Source organism: Manacus candei, unplaced genomic scaffold (assembly GCF_025592945.1).
Source record: "Manacus candei isolate 608988 ecotype Guabito, Panama unplaced genomic scaffold, ASM2559294v1 h1tg000015l, whole genome shotgun sequence".
Taxonomy (NCBI): domain Eukaryota; kingdom Metazoa; phylum Chordata; class Aves; order Passeriformes; family Pipridae; genus Manacus; species Manacus candei.
The window spans coordinates 5,423,354-5,438,583 of record NW_026138063.1 but is presented as its reverse complement, the minus strand read 5'-3'; positions in this window follow the sequence as shown (position 1 = coordinate 5,438,583).

The window sequence follows — 15,230 nt, the reverse complement described above, 5'->3', positions numbered from 1 at the left end:
TATGTCCCCAGACTCCACCAGATCACAAGGCAGACTGACTCGATATAGATGCTGGGCTTGGGGCACAGGCTCCCTCCAGAATCCATAACCCCCACTGCAGGATGTATTATGGCTTCCAAAGGATACCAAACACCCAAGGACAGAGCCAAGGCAAACTCCAAGATTTGCCCCAAGTGTCAACATGTGAGACAGGTGCAACAGCAGGAATGAAGGGAAGAAACAAATTTTTTCATCACTGCAGCCATGAAATTAGACAAGCACACCGAGTTTTCCTAGCTTGAGAGGAAAATTAGGTCCATGGCATGGCCCATTGTTCTTTCTTTTTCTTACAAAATTGCTTAATTACAACTATGTTAACAGTTTCTGACCTTGCTACATAAATAGAGCTGCACTTTCCACCATGTTCTGTGCTGTGCACTATCCTCGAGCACTCACCAGGACATGAGGAGGCCCACTGAAAACTCCAAGACCATTCCAGACCCCTTCCCCACCCTTCTCCCTCAGGAACAACCCAAAAGAAACAGTTCCAACCCTGATCTTAGAGGTGATCTGCAAAGGTTTTTCTGAAAATTAAAAGCTTGTTTGAGATCTCTTATGAAGATAAAAGTACATAGCTTGGCTAAAATGGAATTACTGCAGTATTAAAATGAGATGTGAGGGACAGACTGCCAATTACTTTCCCCTTCATTTGGGACACAGAGCTGTGGTGTGTGTCCAAGCAAGAGGTAACTCAGGGACCCCTCGGCTCCCTTCATTTCAGGGGCAGCCTGGAACCTGCTCAGTCTTCACATAAGAACCTCATGCCAGGGGTGCTGGCTCAAACCCTATCAATAGGGAGCAAAGAGGAGTCATTCCTGCCCTATCAGCTGTGGCCCTACAAAGCCCAGCATAGTCTGCAGGCCCTGGCAGCATCTTTCCTTCCCTCCATATCTTCCTACTTTTCTGTTTCAGAATCTGGGGACAAGCCAGCATCCAGGCATCACATCAGCATCATGCAGGTGTGAAGGAGACTTGGTGGGATCGGTCTCCAGCTTCCCCCAACAGAGGGATCTCATGGGCAGGAGGCATCTCCAAAATACACTGTCCCTAATTCATCCCCTCCGGAGCTCACAAAAAACATTGCCTGAAGACTTGACTTTTTCCTGCTTGCCTGGAAGAAACTTTGGAGCACAGTCAGATCCCATCCGACCCACATCTGGAGCCTCTTCCCTCATTTCCCTCAGTTTTGCTTTTATCCTCCCCTTTTCACTTTTTAAATTTAACCTGACTCGACAATTTACAACATTCTTCACAGGTTTGCACCTTGTGGAGCCCCATCTGTGCATGCAAAATGCTTCCAAATCCAAATGTTAGTGCTCTGGATTGTGGTTTAACTGCTGGAGTTTGAGGATTTGTGTTCTGGGGGAAAAGGGAAGGGTGCTCTGCCTCCCACAGCGGGGGAAACAAACCTTCACTATGCATTCTGATCTCTTGTTCTTAACTATGAGATCTGATGGAAGAAAGGAAGGACATCTGTAAAAGGGTAATATAGACAGTTCAGTGGTAAAGGAACGGGAAAATACTGCTGAAGAAGGAATTAGAACAGCAACACACGAGTTCAGCTGTTCACTGCCATTAACACAGCACGGGGCCTGAAAAAGAACAATTCAGACCCAGTTCTCTGCATGTCTTGTAACAAATGGGAATCCAACAGCCTTGTTACCACAGGCTGCCATGGCCACACATCTCAGCATCTGTGGGTTGAGCCCTGTGCCATTCATCCCCCATCTGAACTCAAGTGCCCATATGTGAGGCATTACCTATCATGGGCCACTCGTGGGTGTGGCAGCAGTGTGAAATCTGCTTTATGGTGTCTTTGCAAACGCAAAATCAGATGTAACAGTGATAGTCACCTTGTACCACCAGGTTCTCCATCTTAGGTTTTTCCATCTGTGAAATAGTTCTAATTGAAAGGGAAATTAAATTCCCTTTGACTTAAAGAAAACTTATATATTTTAAGTAAGGGACCAAAACAAGAGAAATGTAGAAAATTCAAGCCAGTACTACTCAGAAATGTTGATGCAGGTTGGAAGTTCATTGCTGCTGTGTGGTTCAATGAGACTACAACAGCCTTAGTTTGAAAATGTCCTTCAGCTACCAGTGCTATGAAAGGACCATCCTGAGCAAATCCCAATGCTCTGTCTCCTACATTCTCTGCTTCCAATACTGCTGCTTCAAGAGGCGAGCACCAAACACTCCCTCAGGCATGGAAGCTCATGCCCTGGGAGATTAAATGGCTTTTAAAATGCTGTGCACCCCTTCAAAACAGCCTGAAGTGGTACACATGCAGGGCAGAAACCATTGTACCCCAAATAATATTGTGGAGAAGGGAATTAAGGGAGACAGTTAAACTGTCAGCTTTTTTTTTTCCTGGTTTAGGATGAAAGAATGAAAATCTGGATTACTTGCATGATCAGCTGTTGGCTTTTCTTTAAAAAAAAAATCCCTATAAACTATGTGGAAGGAAGCCAGCCACAGGCTTCAGCAATTCAAACTTGATATATTTAGAGGAACTGTACGTGCTTGTCCTAATGAATATTTCCCCTGAGTCAGGGGAGCATAAGAAAATCTGAGAATCACAGAGAACGAGAGGAAACAGATTTACAGAGTAAGCTGTAATAGTTTCAGGCTTCATATGCAAGAGAAAATAAAGGAGTTTATGCCACTGCTTCCCTTAGAAAAGTAAAGGTTCTTTACTTAAGGCCAATGGAAACTCTGAAAGTGAACTCTATCTGAACCGCAGTAATTGTTTGTATGATGGTTCAAATGATGCAGTGTGACATATTCCGAAATGTGCGTGTAATTTAGATTAATTGCACAGCACGCCGACCTTTTACAGCCTGCAGTGAGACTGTGGCTCTGCGGCAACACAATACAGCGAGGAAGGAGAACCAAGCTCAGGGTTCACTTAACAGTGACTTGCGTTTTCCTGCACAGCCGGGTACCACTCACGACAACACAACAAATCACCTCGCTCCTCCCTGATCAGCTGCAAGCTCTGTCACTGCTCATCACTCTCCTGAGTGACTCACTTCAAGCAGAAGGCTCTGACAGGAGCAGTTTGGTCCATTCCCATTGAGGGAACAGTAATAATTAGTCATATTGAACAGAATAAAAATAAAAATTATTGACATAAAATGGGTTCTATGGACTTCGCTTCCAAACCCAGTGGGGCTGAACCCTCATATTGTATAAACAGGCTCCACTGAATCAATAAACTCACTGATTTATATCAACTGACAACTGCCCCATTGAATTTAATGGGAAATTATCTCTTTTCTATAGATTTTTCTCTACTGCTTATAATTACAGTGTGCTTGAATTTCACAGGATCATTCCATGATCAACCTTCTTTGTCAGGCCTTTAAGAAAGGGTCTCAATTTTGGAAAGAAAGTACATGGGAGAGATTCAGAGCAGCTTTCAGTCTAATCATGAACCTAAAGTTACTATTTACTCCTATACAGTGCTATGTCAGGAGCATACATCTCCACACACCCTACATGGTCCCAGACAGCCTCCAACCTTTTCCACCCTTATTTCCCCACATGAACTCAAAGAGAATGGCACTGGCTGTCAGGGAGAGCCACCTGGGGGCAGGAGTATCCTTGTGAACCATAGATCATCCTATTTGAGCCACACACTTACCCCTTTTCAACACCAAACAAATTTGTATAGTATCACAGAACAGTTTGGGTTGGAAGAGACCTTAAAGATAATCCAGTTCCAAACGCCCACCATGGGCAGAGACAACTTCCACTAGAGCATGTTGCTCAAAACCCCATCCAAACTGGCCTTGAACATGTTTACATATTAAAAGTTAGGAAGAAATATATCAGAAATCTTCAGCTGTCCAAACACATTCAGAACTGACTAAAAGTTCAGAGTTTTGCTGCCAATACTGTTTTAACAGGGGTAGAAAACCTTTTCCTCATTTGCTTATACAAGAAAAGTAATTTCTTCACAGATAGAGAAAAATTATCTTTAGGACAGAACCTTAGGTTATATCAGCTGAATTACACTGATCTACTGATTGAAGATAAGACTTCATTTACTTAAAACAAAATGGTGGAATTCATTTTTAAATGATAATGCAAAACCTACACAGCAAGTAGACCCTCCAGTAGGGTGAGAAGTAAAAAATGTCTCCTCCAGTGAAGTTGCAGATTCATTTTTCATAAATTTGAGATACTCCTCAAGCTAGTGGGAGTTTCTTTGCGAAGAACTTCAGTGCATTTAAAACACTGTTAAAGGCATTAACCTCCCACATTTTATGTTACGGTGTTCCCTAGGTAACCTTGGGGCAGAAACACCTCACTCCATGGTGCACATTCCCCCAGGAGGCTGTTAGAAAGATAATCACCCCAAGACAGTAATAGCATTCAGACATCTTCCCTTTGTGTTACACCCTCATAACACTGGGAATATTAATCCACCTTTCTTCAAATCAGAATCCTTCTGTCACAAGTAGATAGACACAGACACACACACACAAAAAAAAAAGCTTAAAAGATCACATATAACTCATATAACTTAAAAATAAACAAACCCTTCAGCAAGCTGAGGATAATTGTGTAGGCAGATGAAGATCGATGGTAAATCCCAGGGTACTGAAGTAGTAATTAAAAATAAACAAACAGGAGATAAAAATAGAAGTTAAGTAAAATATTTTCCCATAAGGGTTATACAGTAGTCAAGCACCCCATCGAAAACAGCAGGAGAAGAAAATTTTCTTTCTATTTTGAGTAAAATGAGATTCATTTTTCTGTAGAAAACAGGCTGCAACCTCCAATTAAGGCAATTATCAAAGCCAGACTAAATTCCAATTTTTTGAGATTGGTAAATACTCATCACTATTGAAAAATCCAGAGATAGCCTGTGTAGCACACAGGTAACATAGAAATGCCAAAAATAATGTTTCACCACTATTTCTGCCTGTCAAAGACTTCCTACCAAAAATTCTCTGTCAGCTTTCTGCCAGAAGTTCTCACCAGAGCTTCCTGCCAGAGTTTTCCTGCCAAAAGATCCTGCTATTGTTTATGGTTATCATATCTCCTCAAACATCTGAATAGGGCTACGTACCAAGATACCACACACAACCTCCTTTGAACACTATAAGAGTTGGGGAAAAATTTGGGAAAAATCAAGGGACAGCAAAGGGAGAGAGAGAACCAGTTACCCTGGCTGAGAATCTCTCCCCAGCCCCCCTCACCTTTCTTCTGCCACCATGTGCTGCCCACCTGTCACCGGAGACTGGAATTCTGCCGGTCTGGACAGGACTGAGACCCACCATGCGATAGAAGTGAGTTATATCTTATTTCCCCCCCAACACCAGCCTGGCAGAGAGGTAGTTTTTGATGGTATCTTTACTCTACTTCTAGAAGCAATCTTAGCATTTTCAACGAGAAATAAAATGCGGGGTTTTTTTAGGCGTATTGCGAAGTTGTAAGATATCCAAATTCTAAACTGGACCTGGGCATCAGAGTCTTTTTTGGCCGGATAAGGGAAATATAAAAGTTCCTAAAAATCAAAATCTTTTGAGGTCATGTGGAGATTTTGGACACAGGGGTTTCTTTTTTCTCTTTGGGCTAAGAACAAAGGAAGATCCATCATTTTTGATAGAGGATGCCTCACAACCAACAAGAAGGAAGGGAAAGACCCTTTTCAGAGAAAAGCAACCTTTTTAGGGAAAATGAATATATTAAAATTATCTGGAAAAGGGTGAGATTTTTTGAAACTATAAAATGTATGAAGTTTAAACCCAAAGGGTCTTTTCTCCCTGAAAAACTCAGTGTGAGACTAGATCCAGTACGCTGAATAAATTCTTTTTGTTTCATGAGTTTTTACCATCTTTCTAAATTCAAGGGAGAATTTTTCCTCATATTTTCCAACTTTTCTTAGTTCTTCCTCTTTCTCTTTGCATCTCTTAGCAATTAATAAAATCAGTTTTGGTATCAGCAGATAACTAGTGTGAGTTTTAATTTTGCTCAAAGGAATATACGGATTTGAAGTTCTTTCTGCAATATTTAAGCAGATTATAATATTTCAGCCTGCCCCTGCTTCTACAGAACTTGTAAGTGTGACTTCTACAATGTACATCAGTCATACCCTCCTCGGCCACATAGAAGACCACAAGGAACGTGGTGCTGAACGCCTTGGCCCAGCTCCTGTGCCTGTGTTACTTAACACAAAATCAGAACATAAGTTCATATGTTTCTACTTATATACCACTCCCTTGAAAATGAGACAGGGTATATTGTGGAATCTTTCTCTCTCAAAAAAAAAAAAAAACACCAACAAACACCCAAAAAAAAAAAAAAAAAAAAAAAAAAAAAAACAAAAAAAACAAGCCAGAAATCTTGCTTTAGTTTTATCTGTACTTTGAGAAATGTGATGATCTTGAAAAGGTGATACAAGAACTCAGTGTAAAATACAGACCCACAAAACGACATTCCAGCATAGTCCATTAATGATCCTTGTGCGTACAATCTTTCTATTTTGCCTTTTGGGATTAGACTCAATTTAATTTCAAGTGCAAAATTCAGAAGTTAAAAGAAAGGGATAAAAAAAAAAAAAGGAACATTAGCTTGCAGTCCTTTTTACTTTTATTTCTAATTTCTGATACTTCATTATAGATACAATACTCGTTTCACTGAGCATATAGATACAATGCTGTTTCACTTAAACAGCTTTCATTAACAGTGCACAGAGTAATTTCGAATCTTAGAAGATGTTAAGTTGTAGTTAAGTTTACAAAAGCAGGGTATTTTCTTACTTCACTTAAGAAATTATGCATCATGTCCAAAAATCACACAAATATGGAGGGGGACAGATGATTTCAGAATCTATGGTAGTCACCATTACGCTGTTTTGAACCATCTACGTTTATATTAATATTGTTCCATTTAAGCTAAAGTTCATTCTGTTCATATAGGTTCCATATAGTAAGGGTAAATCATGCTCCTCAAGAAATATCCATGTTCAAGAGCTGTGCTAAATCACTGCATCCCAGTCACTGTAGATACTATCAATATGCAAAATTGAATTATGGTGTATTTTTTCTTCCTAGACACTCTCCACATTATATGAAAAATCCATTATAGAACAGAGGTGAAAGGCAACACAGGGCTCTGGACCACAATAAAGGGAAAAAAACCCCAACACTGAAGACAGCAGCAGCAGAGTCAAGTGTGATTCACAATTGAGCACCTTAATATCCAGAGTTTTCACACTCTGGTTTGAAAAATCTGCTCAATATATACAGTTTCTCTTTAATAAGATCATGGCTCTAAAATGAACCAAACTTACCTACTGCTTAGCTGGCACTGAATTTTCTGACATATTTTTTAGACTAATACCTGCTAATCGAGTCTTGAAAAGCTATACTGAGGTCAAAGAGGGTAGGAAATCTTATTCCCTAGTTCTACAGAGTATAGAGTTTTTTTGCTTCCAATCAGTCCTTTCTGTATCAACAGCATGAGCAGCTGTTGGACACCGCTTTAATGACAAAGTTTGTGCTTTTTTTTCATTAGTATTTAGAACTAAGGTACTCAAGTTCCTCTAAAATCGCTTTGACCAAAAATGGATTTGTGATTGCAATGAGAACTGTTTTATTTTAAATATGAAAAATCACCAGCGATCAAGTGCAAATTGTTTCACAATTGATGGAGGTTGGCTTAGCATAAATAGTGCTGAAAAGCCCAATCACCCTCATTACAAAGAGCCAGCTGGTGAGCTCTGGGGTGGGATTTCTCAAGAGGGCTCAGTGTTCTGCTGCAGCACAGCAGACCTGTCCTTGCTGAAGCTCTTGGAACTTAGTTGTGGCCTTGGACCACGAGGCTAAAACTCACAGAGGGGTAAAAGGGTATTTGAAATCAGACATGTTCAAGACAGGAGGAGCTGATTTAATTTAGAATCATAGAATCATTTAGGTTGGAAAAGACCTCCAAGACCATCAAATCCAACCTTTGACTGATCACCACCTTATCAACTAAACCTTGGCATTAAGTGCCACATCCAGTCGTTTCTTGAACACCTCCAGGGATGGAGACTCCCTAGGCAGTGCATTCCAACTGTGCATTCCCTGACAGTGCATTCCTTGCCAACCCTTTCCATGAAGAAATTCGTCCAGATGCCCACCCTAAACCTCCCCTAATGCAGCCTGAGGCTGTATCCTCTTGTCCTGTTACTAGATTTAGCATATTTTTAGTCCTCAGGAGCTACCTGATATCCCATCCCCAGCCTCTAACAGTTGTCTTTGGGAACCTAGGGAAGAGCAGCGATATGCCAGAGGAAGGGAATGCAGCAAAAGAAACAACTCACAATTAGAGGTTAGACTTGAATATGGAATGTTTCATTAGAAACAGGCACGAAGTTTTACCTGTGGCAAATTTTAATTATTTACAGTGTTAATATATAATAATTACATTATAAGCAATCTGGAGTTAATGGAAATACTCAAGTGTGTCCTGGAAACAAAAGTACAAGTCATCTCAGGCTTCAAAAGTTAAGAAAAAGTTATGGAAGTAGGAGAAACTACTGCTGGTTACATGGCAGGACTTGTTCTCTCTCCTTACAGTGTATATTGGCTTCTACAAAAGCCAATAATCTACCAGTGTGACCAAATATAGCCATTTCAGTGTCCTGTCACTGATAATGGTCCACAGAAACACTGCAGTAACCCAGTAAGTTATAGGTTAATTCACTTGAATGCATGAATTGAGTTGTTGAGCCTGGGGAGACCTCGAAAAAATCAGTAAGTGGGATATGCTTGTATTTCTTATCATACAATTCTGTCATTTTACCCTTAGTTATTTAAGTTACTTAGAAAATTCAAAACAATTGTGAAAAAATACTGCACCAATCCCTGTTGTGCAACTGTTAGTGTCAGATACCTTGTCTGAATTAACATTCTCTAGCCCAAAAGCACCACTTAAACCTCAATGTAATATTTTCTGCAACCTTTATGCCACACTTGTATCCTTGTCAAAGCATGTAGCCACGTATGAACTCAGCAACAGAAAAAATTGGAGTAATGTAGGACTATATTAAATTATGCATAATAGAAGAGCAAATGGCAGATGGTATTGTAGAGTATGCTGAGATACTGGTATTTATACAATAAACATTAAAATAAATGTGTCCAGATAAACGAGGTTATTTGCAGGTATGACCCACCTAACACTGAAACAAGTGTTTATTTTCAGGTTGCATGCATCATGCACAGGTTATTTTAGACAGATTTGCATCTGTCATATTGCAGGATTGATGTGATGCAAAAATGCAGACAGTAGTAAAGGAAGCTCACAGTTGCATGTATTGGAGAGAGACAAGTCTAAGGAGACAAAGGCTTCATAAAACAACAGCGTGGAACAAAAAAAAAAAAAACCCAGCGACATCAGGGAAAACAGGAGGGACAAAGGGAGGTGGCAAAATGCTTCAAAACGCTTGAAAAATGAGATCAGGAAGTTAAAAGGGACATGTCTTGGAAAAAAAATTACTGCAAGATATAACAGCAGCAGACATAGCAGCTGCTGTGGAATGTGACAGCCACCCAGGAAAGAGGGAAAAACCTGAGGCTCACGTTTCCCTCCTGCCCTTTGCTCTGTTCATACTGTTGAACATCACACAGTCAGGGCACGACCCAAAGACAGGAAATGCTGTAACAAACCACACCAGTGTCCACCACCTCCAGCACTCCTCAAGTCCTCCCCATTGGGCTTGCACTAGTACTGGTACTGAAGTGGGCAGCTGAGGTGTGGGTTCCTTCCACTGCCTTAATGAAGAGGATGTATAAAAAAAAAAATCCACTGCAAATAGTAGGTATAACATTGCCTTAAACTACCCTGGCAACACTTCCCTGCGTATGTCAACAGGGTTTTGACCTTAAAATCTGTTGCCCTAAATAGATGCCCATGTTCCTCTGATTATAAAAGATGGACTCACAAAAAACCTCCCATATTTTTGTGACAAGCAGCAGAGCTGTAGGAGGAGACAGGTCACATTATTTTCTGCCAGGTTTTGCTTGGAAGAAATTCAAATAATTACGTGGGAACAAAAGTAAGAGTTTGAGTGACAGGTGGTGTAAACTTGGTGGGAATAACAGTGAGATTTTGGTCATAAGGAATATTAATGATGGAGGAAGAATGCAAATAACCCAGCTTCTGAATGGAGTGTTCCCCTCTGTAGCACTCCAGAAAAATTAACAACCCTGCATATTTGAACAGTTGTCCAGCCTTTCATCACTTTGTGATAATGTCATTGCTTAGTTTACCAGGCATGTAGCTCAGACCCTTTGGGTACTAAGGGAGGTGAAGTGTCTATACACAAATTAAGCGTGTTTTTTTCCTTTAAAAAACACCAGAAATAAAATGAATTTAAAGTCTCGTTCCACTGGTGCATTTAGAAGCTCCTCAAATAGTCTATTCCAACTCCACAGCAATTCTATAAAACAAAATGAATAGCACAAATCCAGTAAATATATCTCCTGCCAAGATGAGCTCTCCTGTTTTAAAATCTTTTATAGCATCTAATGTATTTATTTGCATCAAGAGGGCATTATGCCAGTTAACATCTGTGTTCTCTGGAGTTGGTAATTCTGCCTCCCATAACTAGTCATCAATTCTGCATGAAAATACACAACTGTCTTTCCACTATAGATTCTATCTGCTGTTCAAATTTTCCATGCACATTTAGAGAAATGTTCAGTGAAATACTTCTGCATAAAAAGATATAGACAGAAAAGGATGATTCAAATGTCTTTGGATGCCCCACCCCTACCTAGGGATGGCATTTATGAATCTTTGGATTCTCATCTGATGTTTCATTATGAAAGAAATTAAATATCAGATCTTCAGCTAATATAAATTGACATGGCTTCTTTGAAAGATTCAGAAAATTTCCCAGATGTCTGTCAGCTAAAGAGTCGGTCCTGAAACTCTGGGGCAGTTCACAACATGCAAAATAAGTAAATGTACATATATTTTAAAGTGGTTTAAATGACCTCAACTAACAATTAAAAAAAAAAAAATCAAAGCAGGTGTCTCCACCTGAAAGGCAGACATAAAAAAATTTTACAAAAAGTAAGGAAATTTTCCCAGTTTATAATAGAAAAACTAGGTGCCAGAATTGTAAACATACTCAATTTCTCTTCAAATTTAGGTGCTTGAATACATTTCCATATCTAGCATTAAATGAGCAGGAAAGAAACCCACCCTTTGCCAGTGAGGAACTACAAAGGAGAATCAAAGTCATAGGAGACAAAGAAAGGAATTGAGATTTGGCAAAGATCATGAGCAATTAGGTGGATCCAAGGTAAGCCATGTGCCAAGCAAAACTATGTAATTCATTATAATGCAATGAAAGAACCAATCTTGTTTCCAATATCACAACAAACTTTTCTTCCTCAGCCTGACCAACCCCAGGGTACCCCTGCACAACACTGAGAACTGGCAACATCCTTAAAGTTTGCAAGCTAAAACTCTGCCTAGAACACTTAAATCTCCAACTCTCAGCCCTAAAATTCAGTTATTGGGATGACTGGCTTGTCAATGCCTGTCCTCTGTACCTGGTTTTATGAGAAAAGCTTGTAGCACTATAACTTCTATAAAGAATTGCCTTACAATTAAAAACTCAAGAACTCTTAATTTCTTTGTGTGCAACCATTCATGGAAATTGCTACTCCAACTGCCTGGTCTGGTGACTGTCCTTCTAATTAGTGAACTAACCATGACCTAAATGACAGGTGGTTCATCCAGGACACTTACAGATGGCCTGGGGAATATCAGCAGAAGGACAACGGAGGACTTTTCACTGCCACGCTCAGTATTTGCAGTGCACATTTTATTGTCTGAATGTTTCCCCGAGACCCTTTACGACTTCACGCTTGGGGGTCTGTGCTTTGGTTTCTGCATAGCTTCAATTGTACAAGAAAATAGCTCTGTAACACTTCAGCAATCAGAACAAGGGATTTCAGATGAAGTGCCAAGTGCTCTGAATATCCAGAGAAGAAGAAACATCTTAGAACGATGAGGTCAACAGCATGCCCAGCTTCTCATCGAGAAAACACATACCAGCTTTTACTATTTCTTGAGAGGTTTGTGAGCCAAATTATAGTTCCTCTATTTTTGTCAAACACAGTACTCAGGTTCCCAGTTTATTAGCTAGAGACAGGCATTTTATTTATCTGTTTCAGGTACTGGTTTGTTTTTTTCCTTCAGGTTTCTCTTCAACTCAGTGTTTTCTCTTGAAATTGCCCATATTTTGAACAAGAAAGCAGATTTATTTTCTGTGATATACTTTCAACTGGTGATGTCAGAAAACAAGTAGAAGAATGTGGTATGGTTTCAGGTTAGATGTAGGAGCCAATTTTCTAGAATTAATGGCTCAATTAAATGGAAATATAATTTCAATATTCTTTTTTTAAATGTGCATCAAACCTCACTGTCTTTGTCATTTGTGGAAAACGTTTTAGTTATTTTATAGACCAGTGAAGTTCTGAAAGTAAAGTCTTTTTTGTCTCAATCACAACAGACTAGACTTAATTTTCAAGTTTGTGTACATACAGATTTCTTGTAGGACAATTTATAGCAGTCCAACATCAATCAATACCTTAGTTAAAGAAACAACAGGACTTTCACACCAGCTATGACTGTAAATTACTCTTGACTGTTCAAATTATTAACTCAATTCATTCTTTTGTCCAGAAATCACCACCTTATCTAGTCTTTACAGATAGTTCACCAACACAGAAGGTTAAAGTGGAACCATTCAGCCAAAACACCTTTTGCCTTCCCAATCTTAAAGTAAATACTGAAAATAGTTCCAATTTGGTTTCATGTATTTAAAACAGGAAATTTTGTACTTCTACATTTGCTAAAAAATGGCTTATGTTGAGCTTTTTTGGGTTCTAACTGCACACTGCAAGAATCAAAGGCTAATGAGCAAACTCTGAGTAGGTGAGAAATCCTTTGGGGTTTTTTTGCCCCCCACTCTTTTCTAAGACCAAACTATGGCAGTTAGACTTTTTTTACTGAAAACCATTATAGTGTTGCTGAGTATTCCAGCATGAAGATAACACTAGCCAGAATGCAGGAACCATATACTAATCTTACATGATTCTACAAAATTCTCCCACACACCTGAGTCATGGTCAAGCTGTTTAGCTTACATATACTGTGATTAATGTAAGTTGCGAAGAAAATTGTTCTTCTCTGACAGGATATTTTGACTCCACCTTTATTTTTTTTACTTAGTCCAGACCTGAATGCAATGAGAAATGCTTTAGTCAGAACCACCTGAATAGTTCTGATACTTCTGTATTAAAAAGTGCCCTAAAATTATATGGCAGAGACTGATGCATCCTAATCATCAGAATCACTTTTTCACAACACACACAGCGACAATAGACACTGTCATTTCCCCTAGAATTAAAGCACAAAAGCCCTCAATATGTTTCATTTTTCTGCCTCAGAACTCTAGATTTTCCAGGTTGTCCCTAAACGCAAAATAGCACAAAAGTTCTATTGTTCATTTTATAATGAAACATTTCAGCATTGTGGCTTATTGCTTGAATGGTAATTAAGTATTTTTGATCTTCTTTGGAATGCTACTTTTTATTTAAACACTTTTTATTGCTGAGAAAACTGAGGTGTATTCCTGCCTGCCACACTACAAACAATTCAATCTGGCAGATGCTGCACCTGTCACTGTTTAGTGTGTCTCCACATAAGAAAAGAGAATTGTATGGGTACAAATGTCCCTGCTGATCTGCTTCTATCATCAGTGCCTGCTTTGCAGTTTATGTTGGCATCCATCAGTTCTCACAGGTGATACAGAAACACCACACATTCCAAATTCTGGCCACAGCCTCAGTAATACAAACTTAAACCATTTATTTCTCAAACTTCACACTCCAACATCTGGAAAAAAATAGTAACTACGACACAAGTTCTTGAATTACACTACTCTACTAGAAAATCAACGACTTTTTTGTGCATCTGTATTCATGAAGATCACACATTCTACTGAAAGCAACAGAGCATGATAGAAGTTCATTGTGCTTTAGTGAAAAGGTCATTAGACATTTGAAATAGTAATTACCTGTATCTATTCACTATCCTCTATGACATCCATAATAAGAGAGTTCTCTTTTATGATGCCTTTCACAGGCATTGTAACAAGGAGTGGAGGAATCTTTTTTTTATTATTATTATTACTTTTATATTTATATTATTACATAATACTCTCAGGGGGTCATCTTTCTTTTGTGAAATTTGAATGAGAAAGTGCAAAGCCTACTAGCAAAAATATTGACAAATATTGTTAGACTTCTCTAAAAAGAGCTATTAATTAAACCACATCATTGCAGTGAGTTAAAATACCTATTGCTAAATTCTGTATTTTAGAGATAGGAGGAGGCAGCAAGGGGCCAACAGAGCTATCCAAGGCAGAGATATTGCATGATGCTCAGACCATGATCAGTTGTTTCATAAAAACAAGATCAAACTATGACCAGCAGCAGCTCCTGCCTTGTTGCACTTACCTTTTCTTTTTTTTGTTGTTGTTCCTGAGAAGACACTTAATATAAAGTTTAATCATCCAAGATTGTCAAACCCAGGGCTCCCTTACAAAAGGTCCCCTCACTGAAGGGTTAAGGAATGGTTTTTAAAATTAAAGTCTTTGTACTTCACATTTCAAAAAGCTTTTTGCTTTTTCTTCTTTTTTTGTACCTTTAATATAAGCTAAAAATATTTTTAATAGTGATTGCCATGGCAATAAGTAACCTAAGCTCTCAATATTTGAACTTCCAGCTAATGCTTGGCTCTTCAGTGTCATGCATTGACTCCAATTTATTTATCACATCCAGTTTAACAGAACAAACTCCACACAACACTGAGGTTCATCATGGCCCCACACAGGGCAGCACAGTAAGGAATTTGGATCCAGCTGGGAAAGAAACAAGGACACATGAGGTGTAAGTAATTTCTTGAAAGCAGGACTGGTATACTTTAATATATGGGAATGCAACCATAATAGCTCTTGCTTTCAGCCAGGGGACTGAGAATTGGATATGGAGGAGTTGTTCTGTATTCCTTCCATGGGCGCCTCTAACCCAATCCTCCTGTTTTGCCTTTTTCCTCCTGCATAAAGCCTGTTGTACCTGTATTTTTGCAGAGGCAATAAATCCAGTTCT